The sequence below is a fragment of the Monodon monoceros genome, unplaced genomic scaffold (genome assembly GCF_005190385.1).
Source record: "Monodon monoceros isolate NGI ecotype Baffin Bay Population unplaced genomic scaffold, NGI_Narwhal_1 Super_Scaffold_1, whole genome shotgun sequence".
Taxonomy (NCBI): Eukaryota; Metazoa; Chordata; class Mammalia; order Artiodactyla; family Monodontidae; genus Monodon; species Monodon monoceros.
This window is the reverse complement of record NW_021703765.1, coordinates 58,457,247-58,470,560: the sequence shown is the minus strand read 5'-3', so window position 1 is coordinate 58,470,560 and position 13,314 is coordinate 58,457,247. Positions and strand designations below refer to the sequence as shown.

Here is a 13,314-nt window from a genome sequence, read left to right as displayed (position 1 = left end):
GTCTCTTCACTGTCATCTACCCTTAACTCAGATGGGGAACCTTTCAAATTTGTATCATAGCCTATGGTCTAGATACCTTCATTACCGCAATGCTCTTAGAGAAGTAACACCTGGTAGTTGTAAGAGAAAAAAATTAATTCTACCTTGAAGGAGGCTTCCAGTCTGTGCACCTTGCTGTCCCGAGTCAGTGTGTTAACTCCACATGCTTCCATCGAGGTATTTTTAAAGCCCTCCAGAGAAAAAATATATGCGTTTGGAAGAGTGTAAGAATGAGTAAAATGTATGTGAATTTTTAGCTGGACCAGGGGACACGTCAGATTTCACTCTGTGGTGAATGGGAGCACGTGAGACAGCTGTCACTCAGTCCCTGACCTGTTTGTTCTAATAACTGCACTTTGTTATGTGAGTCTAGGTGACGTTGCCTTAAAAAGAAATTGATTTGGTAATTGAAAGATGAAATTTACTGTGAAAAAAGTTCCTTAAAAGAGTACCTTTGACATAAGACACGAGTACCAAAAATTTCATTCATAAGCTTTGGCAAGAAATTAAACCTATAAAACTGAAGCTACTTGAAATTACTTATATTGAGAATGATAACCACGAAGCCATCAAAGGAAGAAAATTCTCAGTTACAGCAGATGATGCACATGCTTCACAGATAAGCAGCAGTTTACCTTGTGTGCTTATCAGAAATACAACGATGAAGAAAGAGTGAATATGGTTCCATTAACCTCTGCAGACTAGAAATGATGTTATCGCCTAAAATCCTTATGGGTAAAAGAGATACAATCACATTGCATATCCATATTCTACTATTTTTAAGACAAATGTTAAAAAAGGTACATGGTGCAAAAATTAATTATAGCAAGGTAAAAACTACCCATCTCTTGCATTCAAGTTTGCAAACTACACAACACTTTTTGGTGTCCTGAAAATAGATCAAACTATGAAGGTGCTTTTTCTTCTGGTTGGCTTTATAATTATATGACAATTAATTAAAATTTTTAATCTCCATTTTTCATTTGAAATTTATTTTATAATATTTACAGTTTTGAAAATCAGCTGGCTTCAATAATTACCCCAAATTTTCCAGGTTCAGTGAAAATAAATCCATTAACTCAAGCTCTCCAGACTTAGGGTTTTTCATTATTATTATTTATAAAGTGAGGTTGATTTTCAGTTATCCTCATATTATAGATGGAGTGTAAAGGATTTTACTGGGAATTGAGTGGACTCTAAAGTCGGACTTGGAAGCCACCTAAGGTGGCTGTGTAATGTTGGGAAAATTGTTTATTCTCTCTTTCTGCAAAGCAGAGATTGTTGTGAGGACTTAATAATAAAGGGCACCCGCTCTCCCTCTGCTCTTCTCCAGTTTGAGAGGCAGTAGAACAATCGCAAAAATTTCAAATTCAGGGTCTTGTAGAATGAAAGAAAGCTAAGTTGGAGGGTGTGTTTGAGGCCATCCCACTTGGTAAAAGAATCACCTCTGTGCCTTTAGTAACAGACAACCGTGACTGAATTAACAAAGCTTCCTATAAAAAGGACTTCTGTCTCCAAATTCAAACTCTCTTTTGCCATAAAACTAGGAAGACCTACACTGACCTACGGAAGATAAGGGATGTTAGGTTAAGGTGAAGATCACACATCTGGTGAAGAAGAGACACGATATCATTGACTAATTCTAAAATCATGTTTCCTTCCTGATTCCCCTCGGTTCTCCAAGACAGGCTTATGGTACCTCTCTCCCATTTGAAAGTTGTTTAAATATCTGTGCCCTATATATTATTGATGACATTATTTAACAATAAGGAAAAGAGGGGTAGATACTCTAAACATTATTTATTGGGGCTTTGAAAATACTAAATATCATTATTATGAGGTTGATTTCCCTCTCGGTTAAATTTGTTTGGGTCTAATTTAGATATTAAGTTCCATTCTCTTAGTACATTCCAGCCCCCAGAGGGCCCAGGGGAGCAGGCTAGAGTCAATCTCCTGAGATGAATCCAGGAGGAAATACATCTTACCGGGGAACCATCTAGCTAGAGTCTGAAAAGAATAGAAATACATGGCCAGGAGAAATAAGCAAGACAAGTTGTTTTATTTTGAAGTTCCTAGCATACTTCCTGCTACTTGTAAATCTTGGCGTTTGTGTTTTAGATTGCTTGGTTTTTGAGGATCCTTCGAATTTTTTTTTTTTAATTCCTGGCTTTTTTTTTTTTTTTTTTTTGGCTGCGTTGGGTCTTTGTTGCTGTGCACGGGCTTTCTCTAGTTGCGGCCAATGGGGGCTACTCTTTGTTGTGGTGCGCCGGTTTCTCATTGCATTGGCTTCTTGTTGTAGAGCAAGGGCTCTAGGGCACGTGGGTTTCAGTAGTTGTGGCACATGGGCTCAGTAGTTGTGGCTTGTGGGCTCTAGAGTGCAGGCTCAGTAGTTGCGGCACATGGGCTTAGTTGCTCTGCGGCATGTGGGATCTTCCCAGACCAGGGATCAAACCCGTGTCCCCTGCATTAGCAGGCGGATTCTTCACTGCGCCACCAGGGAAGTCCCAAGGATCCTTTGAAAGGATAGTGTTTGCTGGCGTTCCTTCTTCCTTCATTTATCTCAGTGGAGAAATGGCAGATTAATCAATCCTCTGGTGCCTGGGAGAATTCCTTTTCAAATCTAGCATGGTTTCAAAGTAGCAACTAATCCCTGGAGAAGGCTCAGGAGTCTTCCCTAATCTTCATGGACTTGTTAATGAGGCTCAAGTTTGCTGTTTTAAAGGGCATCACAAACCCAAGGATTCCCCCTAAAAATCCCCAGGGGGCATGGGTGGGAGGCTTTGCCCCTGTTCTTGAATTTTACAGAGAGCAGACCTCAGTCAAGAACCAACTCCCCAAGTGCCATAAAACGTTCTTTTCCAGCTGACGTATCTGTGGTCTTGTTTATTCGTTCATTTTAATTCAGAAGCAGATCGACAAATCATAGCTGGGAAAAAGATTCTGATTCTTAGCCTTTAAAAAATGAATTGTGTTATGAAACTTACATTGTGTAGAAAGGTTATCTGTGCAATAAAACACCAATTACATCAGTAATTTTACCAAGCTGATAGCATCTGTGTGTTTATATACTTCTAGGTCTTTCTAGCTATTTAACGAGATTTCAGGCCTTATTTTTTTTGAAACAGATAATAGTTTAATATACTATTGAACTAAATTTATGATAAATTAAATCTTTATTCAGGTAGGAATTTTAGTCTCAACTTAGTCTGCTTCAAGAGGCATCTTCTAAATAGTCTGACAAATCAAACATGAAGGATATAATGAATATTCCAGTATAAATCATTACCCATCCATTAAAAATTCAGTGTTGTAACATTTAGGTCCTGATAATGTTATTTGGAAATTCCTTCGGAACCTCAAATCTGCACCCTCCTTTCTAATACCTAACGTTCATTAGTCTACTGTAACATCTGGCCCAGAAAACGACCAGCTGGGCTGCACGTCAAGCTTCAACTTTGAAGCTCAAGTTACTCTTTTTTTAAGAGCAAGAAACAAAGAATGGAAGAAATCAATCTCTTTATTGTCACCTTTTAATTAGGCATCTGCTCAGTTCCCACCTGAGATCTAGTCCAGAGCCACCTGCTTTACATTTTCTAGATCCTGGCTTTCAAGCACAAAGACACGGTCATCTGTCTCTGTTTGTCTTTGGTTACAGAGATTATTACTGACCCTGAACCACCCGTTTTCTTTTATGAGAACCAGCTAAATTTAGCTCTTCTGACTGCTGTGCTCCCTGTAGAAATGAAGAATTCAGGGAGTGATGACAAAAGCCACAGTTCTAAGGGCGCACAGACCCTTCCTGTTGCCTAAAAGTGTCCTGAAAGGTTCAGGACCCAAATAATTACTTGTGATGAACTAAGATGCAAAGAAAATGCATGTCTTTATTATTAAAATGTCAAAAGGTTGAGCAGTGCTGCACCTACCCTGGAACCCACCACTTTCCTTTCCCATCCTCCCATCCATCTGTCTGTTCCTAACTCCAATCAGAACTTTTTTCCAGAGCCTGATCTCTGCTTGGAGCACTGTGCCAAGTCTAGGGTGGGATGAGCCTTTAACTCATTTTGAATTTATTTTTGCATATTGTGTGAGAGTAGTTTCATTCTTTTGCATGTAACTGTCCAGTTTTCTCAACACCACTTATTGAAGAGACTGTCTATTCTCCATTGTATATTCTTGCCTCCCTTGTCATAGATTAACTGACCATAAATGGGTGGGTTTGTTTCTGGGCTCTCTATTGTGTTCCATTGATCTATGTGTATGTTTTTGTGCCAGTACCATACTGTTCTGATTTCTCTAGCTTTATAATATAGTTTGAAATCAGGGAGCATGATACCTCTGGCTTTGTTCTTTCTCAAGATTATTTTGGCTATTTGGGGTCTTTTGTGGTTCCATAAAAGTTTTAGGATTCTTTGTTCTAGTTCTGTAAAAAATTCCATTGCTACTTGGTAGGGATTGCATTGAATCTGTATATTGCTCTGGGTAGTATAGACATTTTAACAATACTAATTCTTCCAACCCTTGAGCACAGTATATCTTTCCATTTATTTGTGTCATCTTCAATTTCTTTCATCAATGTCTTATAGTTTTCAGAGTACAAGTCTTTAACCTCCTTGGTTAAATTTATTCCTAGGTATTTTATTCTTTTTGATGCAGTTGTAAATGGGGTTGCTTTCTTAATTTCTCTTTCTGATAGTTTGTTATTAGTGTATAGAAATGCAACCAATTTCTGTATATTAATTTTGTATACTGAAACTTTGCTTAATTTATTAGTACTGATAGTTTTTTGGTGGAGTCTTTAGGGTTTTCTATATATAGTATCATGCCATGGGCAAATAGTGCCAGTTTTACTTCTTTTTAATTTGGATGTCTTTTATTTTTCCTTGCCTAATTGCTGTGGCTAGGACTTTCAACACTGTGTGTAAAAAAAGTGATGAGAGTGGGCATCCTTATCCTGTTCCTGATCTTAGAGGAAAAGCTTTCAGCTTTTCACTGTTGAGTATGATGCTAGCTGTGGGTTTGTCATACGTGGCTTTTGTTATGTTGAGGTATGTCCCCTCTATACCCACTTTGTTGAGAGTTTTCACTGTAAACAGACGTTGAGTTGTGTTGAGTGCTTTTTCTGTATCTGTTGAGATGATCATATGATTTTTATTCTTTGTTGATTGATCTGTGGATGTTGAACCATCCTTGCATTTCTGAAATAAAACTTACTTGATCATGGTGTGTAATCCTTTTACTGTATTGTTGGATTTGGTTTGCTAATATTTTATTGAATATTTTTGCATCTATGTTCATTGGAGATATTGGCCTCTAATTTTTTCTTGTGGCCTCTTTGCCTGGTTTTGGTATCAGGGTAATGCTGGCCTTGTAAAATGAGTTTGGAAGCATTCACTCCTCATCAATGTTTTGGAATAGTTTGAGAAACATAAGTATTAACTCTTCTTCAAATGTTTGATAGATTTCTTCTGTGAAGCTCTTTGGTCCTGGACTTTTGTTTGTTGGAAGATTTTTAATTACTAGTTCAGTTTCGTTACTATTATTTGGTCTTTTTATATTGCCTGTTTCTTCATGATTCAGTTTTGGAAGGTTATGTGTTTCTAAGAATTTATCCATTTCTTCTAAGTTGTCCAATTTGTTGGCATATAATTGTTCATAGTAGTCCCTTATGATCCTTTGTATTTCTGTGGTAACATCTCCTCTTTCATTTATGATTTTATTTATTTAGGCCCGCTCTCTTTTTTTCTTGGTGAGACTGGCTAAAGATTTAGCACTTGTCTTTATCTTGTCAAAGAACCAGCTCTTGGTTTCACTGATCGTTTCTATTGTTTTTTAGTTTCTATTTCGTTTATTTCCATTCTGATCTTTATTATTTTCTTCATTCTACTAACTTTGGTTTTGTTTGTTCTTCTCTTTTTAGTTTCTTCAGGTGTGAGGTTAGTTTGTTTAATTGAGATTTTTCTTGTTTACCAGGGTAGTCCTGTATCACTATGAACTTCCCTTTTAGAACGGCTTTTGTTGTGTCCCACAGATTTTGGAAAATTGTTTCCATTTTCATTTGTCTCAGGTATTTTTTTTAATCTCCTCTTCATTTCTTCATTGACCCAGTGATTGCTTAGTAATATGTTGCTTAGTCTCCATACGTTTGTGTTTTTTCCAGTTTTCTTCTCATAATTGACTTCCAGTTTCTTACCTTTGTGGTTGGAAAAGATGCTTGATATGATTTCAGTCTTCTTAAATCTATTGAGACTTGTTTTTTGATCTAGCATGTGATCTATCCTGGGGAAAGTTCCATGTGCACTTGAAAAGAATATGTTTTCTGCAGTTTTGGATGGAACGTTCTGTATGTATCTATTTTCCATCTGGCGTAATGTGTCATTGATTTTCTGTCTGGATGATCTATCCATTGAGGCAAATGGGGTATTAAAGTCCCCTGCTATTACTGTATTACTGTTAATTTCTTCCTTTATGTCAGTTAATATTTGCTTTATAAATTTACATGATCCTTTGTTGGGTGCATGTTTACAAATGTTATATCCTCTTGTTGTATTGATCCCTTTATCATTATGTAATGCCCTTCTTCGTCTTTTTTACAGTCTCTGTTTTAAAGTGTATTTTATCTAAATATTGCTACTCCAGCTTTTTAAAAAATTTCCATTTGCATGGAATATCTTTTTCTATCCCTTCACTTTCCGCCAATGCATGTCTTTAGATCTGAAGTGAGTCTCTTGTTTTTTTATCCATTCAGCCACCCTGTATCTTTTGATTGGAGAATTTAGACATTTAAAGTAATGTAAAGTAATTATTGATAGGTATGTTCTGCCATTTTGTTCGTTGTTTTCTCATATTTTTTTTTCCCTTTGGTAAACCTTCTCTGTTCCTTTCTTCTCTTGTTCTCTTCCCTTGCGGTTTTATGATTTTCTTTAGTGTTATGTTTGGATTCCTTTCCCTTTATTTTTTGTCTATCTATTTAAAGGTTTTGGGTTTTGATTTCCATGAGGCTCACATATAACAATCTGTATAAAACAATCTATTTTAAGTGGATAGTCACTTAGGTTTGAATACATTCTGAAAGCACTACATTTTTACTCCCCTCTCCACATTTTATGCTTTTTATGTTATATTTTACATCTGTTTTATTTTGTGTATTCCTTAAATACTCATTGTAGTTACAGTTGATTTTACCACTTTTGCCTTTTAACCTTCATAATAGCTTTAGAAGTGTTTCATCCACTAACTTTACTATATGTTTGCCTTTACCAGAGAGACTTTTCTCTTTCACATGTTTTCTTATTTCTAGTTAAGGCCTTTACTTTTCAGGTTGAAAATCACCCCTTAACATACCTTGTAAGGTTGGTTTAGTGATGAACTCCTTTCGTTTTTGCTTGTCTGAGAAACCCTTTATGTCTCCTTCACTTCTGAGTGATAACCTTGCTGGATAGAGTAATCTTGGTTGTGTTTTTTATTTTCAGCACTTTGAATGTATCGTGCTGCTCCCTTCTGGTCTGCAAAGTTTCTGCTGAAATATTCACCAGTAGTCTTATGGGGGTTCCTTTATATGTAACCAGTTGTTTATCTCTTGCTGCTTTTAAAATTCTCTCTTTATCTTTAATTTTGACATTTTGATTATAATGTGTCTTAGTGTGGATCTTGTTGGGTTCATCTTGTTTGGGACTGTGCACTTTCTAGACCTGGGTGTCTGTTTCCTTTCCCAGGTTTGGGAAGTTTTCAGCCATTATTACTTCAGATAAGCTCTCTGCCCCTTTTTCTCTCTCCTCTCCTTCTGGGACCCCTATAATGTAAATGTTAGTACACTTGATGTTGTCCCAGATGTCCCTTAAACTATCCTCATTAAAAATTTTTTTTTCTTTCTGTTCTTCTGATTGGATGATTTCCACTACCCTGTCTTCCAGATTGCCAATCTGTTCTTCTCTGTCATCGAATCTGCTTTTGATTCCCTCTCATGTATTTTTCCTTTCAGTTATTGTATTCTTCAGCACAGATTGGTGTTTTTTTTTATATATTCAACTCTTTGTTGAAGTTCTCACTGTATTCATCCATTCTTCTCCTGAGGTCAGAGAGCATCTTTATGACCATTACTTTCAGTTCTTTATCAGGTAGATTACTTATCTCCATATCATTAAGGTCTTTTTCTGAGGTTTTCTCTTGCTTTTTTTTGGGGGGGGGGGAACATATTTCCTCATTTTGCTGACTGTTGCTATGTAGTAGGCAAAACTGCTGCCTCTCAGTCTTGAAGGTGTGGCCTTGCGTAGGGATGATCCTTCTTGTTCAACCCTGCCTTAGCTCTTGGTGGTTTCTCGAATCTTTGTAGTTCTTGATATGGCCCTGTTGTTAAGGGTGTGTCAGGACCCGTCAGTGTTCTGAGGGGAGGACTCTCATTTAGCACTTAGGCTGATTGGAAGCCAGTCTCTCAGGCAACAGCTTCTAAAGTATGCAGATATATACAGTCCTGTGGGGCCACAATTGTAATCCCTGCTGTTCTCCAGATGTGGAGATCTGGATGTGTCCTCTGGGCAACAGTTGCAAAAATCGGAACTCTTGAGGAGTGCACAGGCTCCTTCCTAGGAAGTCTCATTGAGCTGTAGTGAGGCCAAGGGGGTATGAGGATGTTGTCATCCTGCTTACTTCCCTGGGAACCCTTCCTTAGCCTCTAGGCACAAAAGAAACCTGAGGCTCCAAGTTTCCATGAATGGGCCTTTTTCAAAGAAAGCCAGGGGTTGTGTTTGCCTGCTCTATGTGCAGTGCCCTGGGGGTGGTGGCCTGACAAGAGCTCTCTTTCCGATTGCTCCAGTGCTGTGGAGCTCAGGGTCTCCAGCCCCATTGGCCACCAGGGCCAGGCAATCAAGTTGTGTCTCTATCTGGACTGTATGCTCCTGCTGGCTTCAGCTGGAGAGTGTGGGGGCCAGGCTTGGTCCTTTGCTTTGGGAAGGCAGTGGGAAAATGACTTGACTGTGTGCCCACAGCTTCAGCAATGCAGACAGTGCCCTGTCTGTGTGCTGTCAGCTTCAGGGCAGGAGCGGGAGGATGCCAAGACCACACATGCCCAGCCACCTCAGCCACTGGAGCTCTCCAGCTTCAGCAGGTCAGCAGGGTAGTGCTACAATTGCTCAACCCTGTGTCCGAGCTCACCTGCCTGCTCCAGCAGGTTAGGTGGGGAGCGCAATGGCACCTCTGTCTCTGGGGAGTGTTTCCACCATCCCCCACCCCTCCGGCTGATGCCTTTGGATCTATGAATGACTCTCCTTTACATACAGTCTCAGTGCGTGTCACACTGCTGTCATTTCACTGGCTTTAGGGTGAGTGAGACCACATGCCTCCCCTGCCTGTCTGGGTGTGGCCCTTTCTATCCTCTGTTGGGGACCAGGTGTTCAGCTAGTTCTCAGGTTCTTTTTAGGGGAAATGATCCATGTGTAGCTGCATATTTGTCGTGTCCACGGGAGGAGGTGAGTTCAGGCTCCTCCTTCACCACCACCTTGAACTGCCTTTGACCTGGGAATGTGTAAAGGTCCAGGTGCAGCGCCCATCCCAGACCCATTCGGTCAGAATCTCTGGGAGACAGGCAAACATACAGTGGTACCAGACCTGATTTTATTAAAGCTCCCCAGGCCTGCAGTCCTGGCTCACCCAGCGGGTCACTGCCTGCTAATTCAGTGTGTCTTTGCCTGTCCCTTATTAAACTTTTATTGCTCTGTAGGAGGTGGTTGAAAGCATACATCTCTATACTCACTTTTCCAAATGGAACAGGGAACGATTTAACTGCTCTTATACGTTTGGAAAAATAATCTTCCTAAAACAAGCGCAGAAACAGAATAAACTTTTGGCTTTGTCTGTGCAACGCTGTCACGTTAGGCTCACATAACACACGTGACCCCACGCCAGCACGGCTCCCGTGCTCTATCTGGCTGCTTGTGTCCACGAGGACGCTATGGATGAGACTTGTTCCTCTTCTGCGATGACTCACATCATGGCCTATTCCTTCCTTGGGTTCTTCTGTTGAGATGAACCCACTCTGTGAGATAAATTGTTAACTAAACAACTCTGACATCTTAGAAAAATGTTCCCTTTGCCTCCAGGATCTTGTGGCTCATTATCTGTGACTCTGATACCCTCCCATCGAAATGTTTTTAATAGCTTGGTTTTACCCAAGAGGAAGAGGAAAATGGATTCCATGGTGTGAGAATCTCTGGTCTAACGTCTAAAGGTTGGCTGAAATCAGAAAGAGATTCCACAGATAAATTATTTCAATATATTTTCCAATTAAGGGAGTCTGCCTAACATACGACTCAAACACAGTATTTTCAGGTAGGATGAGTTGGTCCAAGGTTGCAGATGTCAGCAAGGGCATGGATTCCAGGCTGGTTGCTTCCAGATCACCTTGTGCAGCTCTTTAATCTGGGATTCACTCCCAGAATGTCTGATGTAGGAAGTTTGAGGTGGAGCTTGGTAATCTGTCCTCTTAAAGATTCCCAGGTGATTCTTGGGATTTAGTCCAACCCAGGCTGAATTGTTTAGTGCTTGGGGATAAGGAAACATGATGTTTGGGTTCTACTGAAAGTAATTGATGGTGTCTTCCTGGTCCAGAATTGAGTGGGAATAACAGCTAATGCTGTGACTGCTGGGGCAGGACTGCAGGGTGGGACGCAGTGGTGGCGTGAGACTAGGAGGCCCTGTCCAGGCTCGGGGAACCATGGCCTCTCACGCAGTTGACTCTGTAGCACTTGGAGCATCCTCATGTGAAATGAGATGCTACCTTAGTACATTTGGTGTGTTTCGAAGTCAGGGGCTTTTAAAGAAGATGCATTAGAGCACTTACAATTCTTCAGATAAGTTGTATACTTTGACCTGGGCAACACTGATATGTAATATTTTATTTGGCTTTTTAAACTTTATAAAGGGCCTCTTTGTCTTTCATTACTACGAGAGCTCAGGAACCAGGGGGATAAATCTTTATTTACAGCTACTCCTTCTTAGCTCCAAGGCCAGAACCAAGTTGGGTTCCGACACAGGGACAGATTACAACTCCAGCAACTAAGGCTGTTCGTTGGTAAATACAGTAGGGTGAGCTGAGGCGCTTCCAGGGCGTCGGGGTTTACACTGCACATATGGATTGTTTGGGGGACAAAGCCAGCCTGTTACCAAGCCAGCCTGATGTGGCTAATGGCCGTCCTGGCACCGGCCTGGATGGTAGGGGCTCACTTTCGGCTCCCTCTCAGCTTGGCAGGTTTAAAAAGTGTTTTTTAACTGAAAGCCCTGGGGATTCCGGTACAAAAATGCTGGAAAACCTCAAGTACGCTGGTATGTTTATAAAAATCACAGGGGCCCCAGTCCCACCCGAGAGAGGTCAGGGAAATGCATTTGTCTAAGCTCACGAAGGTTCTTGACCAGAGATTTCTATTTGATTTAATCTACATCCACAGCAATTCCATAACTGAGCAGTAAGTCATTTATTATGAAAGTTAGGAGTGTGTTTCTGGCTGGGACCAGTCGCCTCTACCTGTGTTCTCTCTCTCTGTCTTCTTGTTCAAGTATGGAAACTGAAGGTTTTGGACAAACTTCCTTCCTCAAGGAGGGATGTTTAGTGTGTCACCCACCTGTTGTGCGGGAGGTATTAAGCAACAGATGCCCCACGTGGAAGGCTCTGTGAGTGCCATAGCACACACAGCAACTCAGCTTTGGGAGATGGAGAAGCTGAAGGTAAAGGCTGGCCTGGGAGCCGGGGCCTTGGACACTGGGCAAGGGCTCCCATGGGGTGCGGACAGCACATCCCAAGGCAAAGAACCTGTGGATTCCGGGTTCTCCATGTGGTTCTCCATCCCTGCATGTGATGTTTCTGGGCCAAGAGACGAGGATAAGGTTGGAGAGACAGATTGGTCCCAGGTGTGGCAGCTCCGACAGGTGGGCACCTCTGTGTTCTCTCCAGGTCACCTCATCAGACCCCTGACTTTGGCAGTGAACCTCAGGTAGACCTCTCCACACTCCAGAATCCTACACTAGCTGCCCCCGTGACACCTTCACCTCAGAACTGGATTCCCCCACCTGCTCCACTCCTGGCTGTCCTGATCTCATCAGCAAAGACAGCAACAGCACAGGAACTACCTCTGATTCTCCTCCACCCCTCCTCCTTCCACGTGAAATTTACCAGTCAGTTCTGCTGACTCGACCTCCAAGACATTTGGCCAAGACCGAACGCTCTTCAGCTCCATTCCCTGCCCGCTCCTCCATCAGAAAAGCCTCCTGGCTGCGGGATCCCCCTGCCCTCCCCCTGCAGCCACTGGAGTCACCCTGCGAAACAGATCTTGTTGTTCCCCTCATTGGGTGGAGTAGTTGGTTATCAAAGTCCTGTTAGAGCGGATTCAAGTGTTGGGGACGTGCCGCCGTGCATCCAGCCAACTCTTGGAGACTTTCACTTTGAAACTCCCAAACGTGGGTGATGTGGGGCAGGGGAGGGTGGTGGGCTGTCCTTCTCCCAGGTGCCCCAGCACATGCAGCTCATCCACCGTCCCAGGAGGGGGCCGGGGGCCATGAGCCCCTGCCCACAGGTGGGCTGCAGGGGGTGGGCGGATGCACTGGCTGGGGCTCAGCCCTCTTGTCTCTGTGAGGCAGGACATAGGGGTATCTGCTGACAACGAGGAGAAGGGGGAGGAGGGAGTGGGTCTGGGGACACACCATGGAGGCTCAGCCAGCCCTTCCCACTGCCTGGAAGGCTCTGGCCTAGAATTTTCACATGGCTGGTGACTCTGTGACATTCAGATCTCAGCTGAAATGTCACCTCCTCAGAGAGGCTCTCCCAGACCTCAGAATCTAAAATAGCTGCCCTGACACTCGCAATCACATCACCCTATTTTAATTCTCAGAATAGCATTTATTGCTGTGAGATATTTAGCTGTTAATTTTTTTACTTGTTTACATGTGTGGGGCTCTATCTCTTACTAGAGACACTGGTACATACTGAGCTCTGAACAGATAGAAAAATCTTAATGCATAAGCCTGAAACATTCTTTCTCCTTCCAGAAAAAGTACAAATGTGCTGTGATGGAATACAGTAGAATGCAAAACCCATTTTGGGTATGTGAACTTGAATTGCCTGGGATTAAATCCCTGTGTGTGTATGTGTGTGTCTGTGTTGTGTGTAGGTATGTGTGTGTCTCTGTGTGTCTCTGTATATGTATTGTGTGTTGTGTGTGTATTGTGTATGTGTGTGTCTCTGTGTATGTGTGTTGTGTGTGTACATATGTGTTGCGTGTGTGTATCTGTGTG

General features: G+C 41.7%; 1 protein-coding gene across 1 annotated transcript in view; it reads left to right on the top strand.

Annotated features, from left to right (window-relative positions):
- Positions 1–13,314, top strand: part of PIEZO2 (piezo type mechanosensitive ion channel component 2) — a 330,011-nt gene that overhangs the window by 181,105 nt on the left and 135,592 nt on the right. The gene's annotated exons all lie outside the window — the stretch shown is intronic.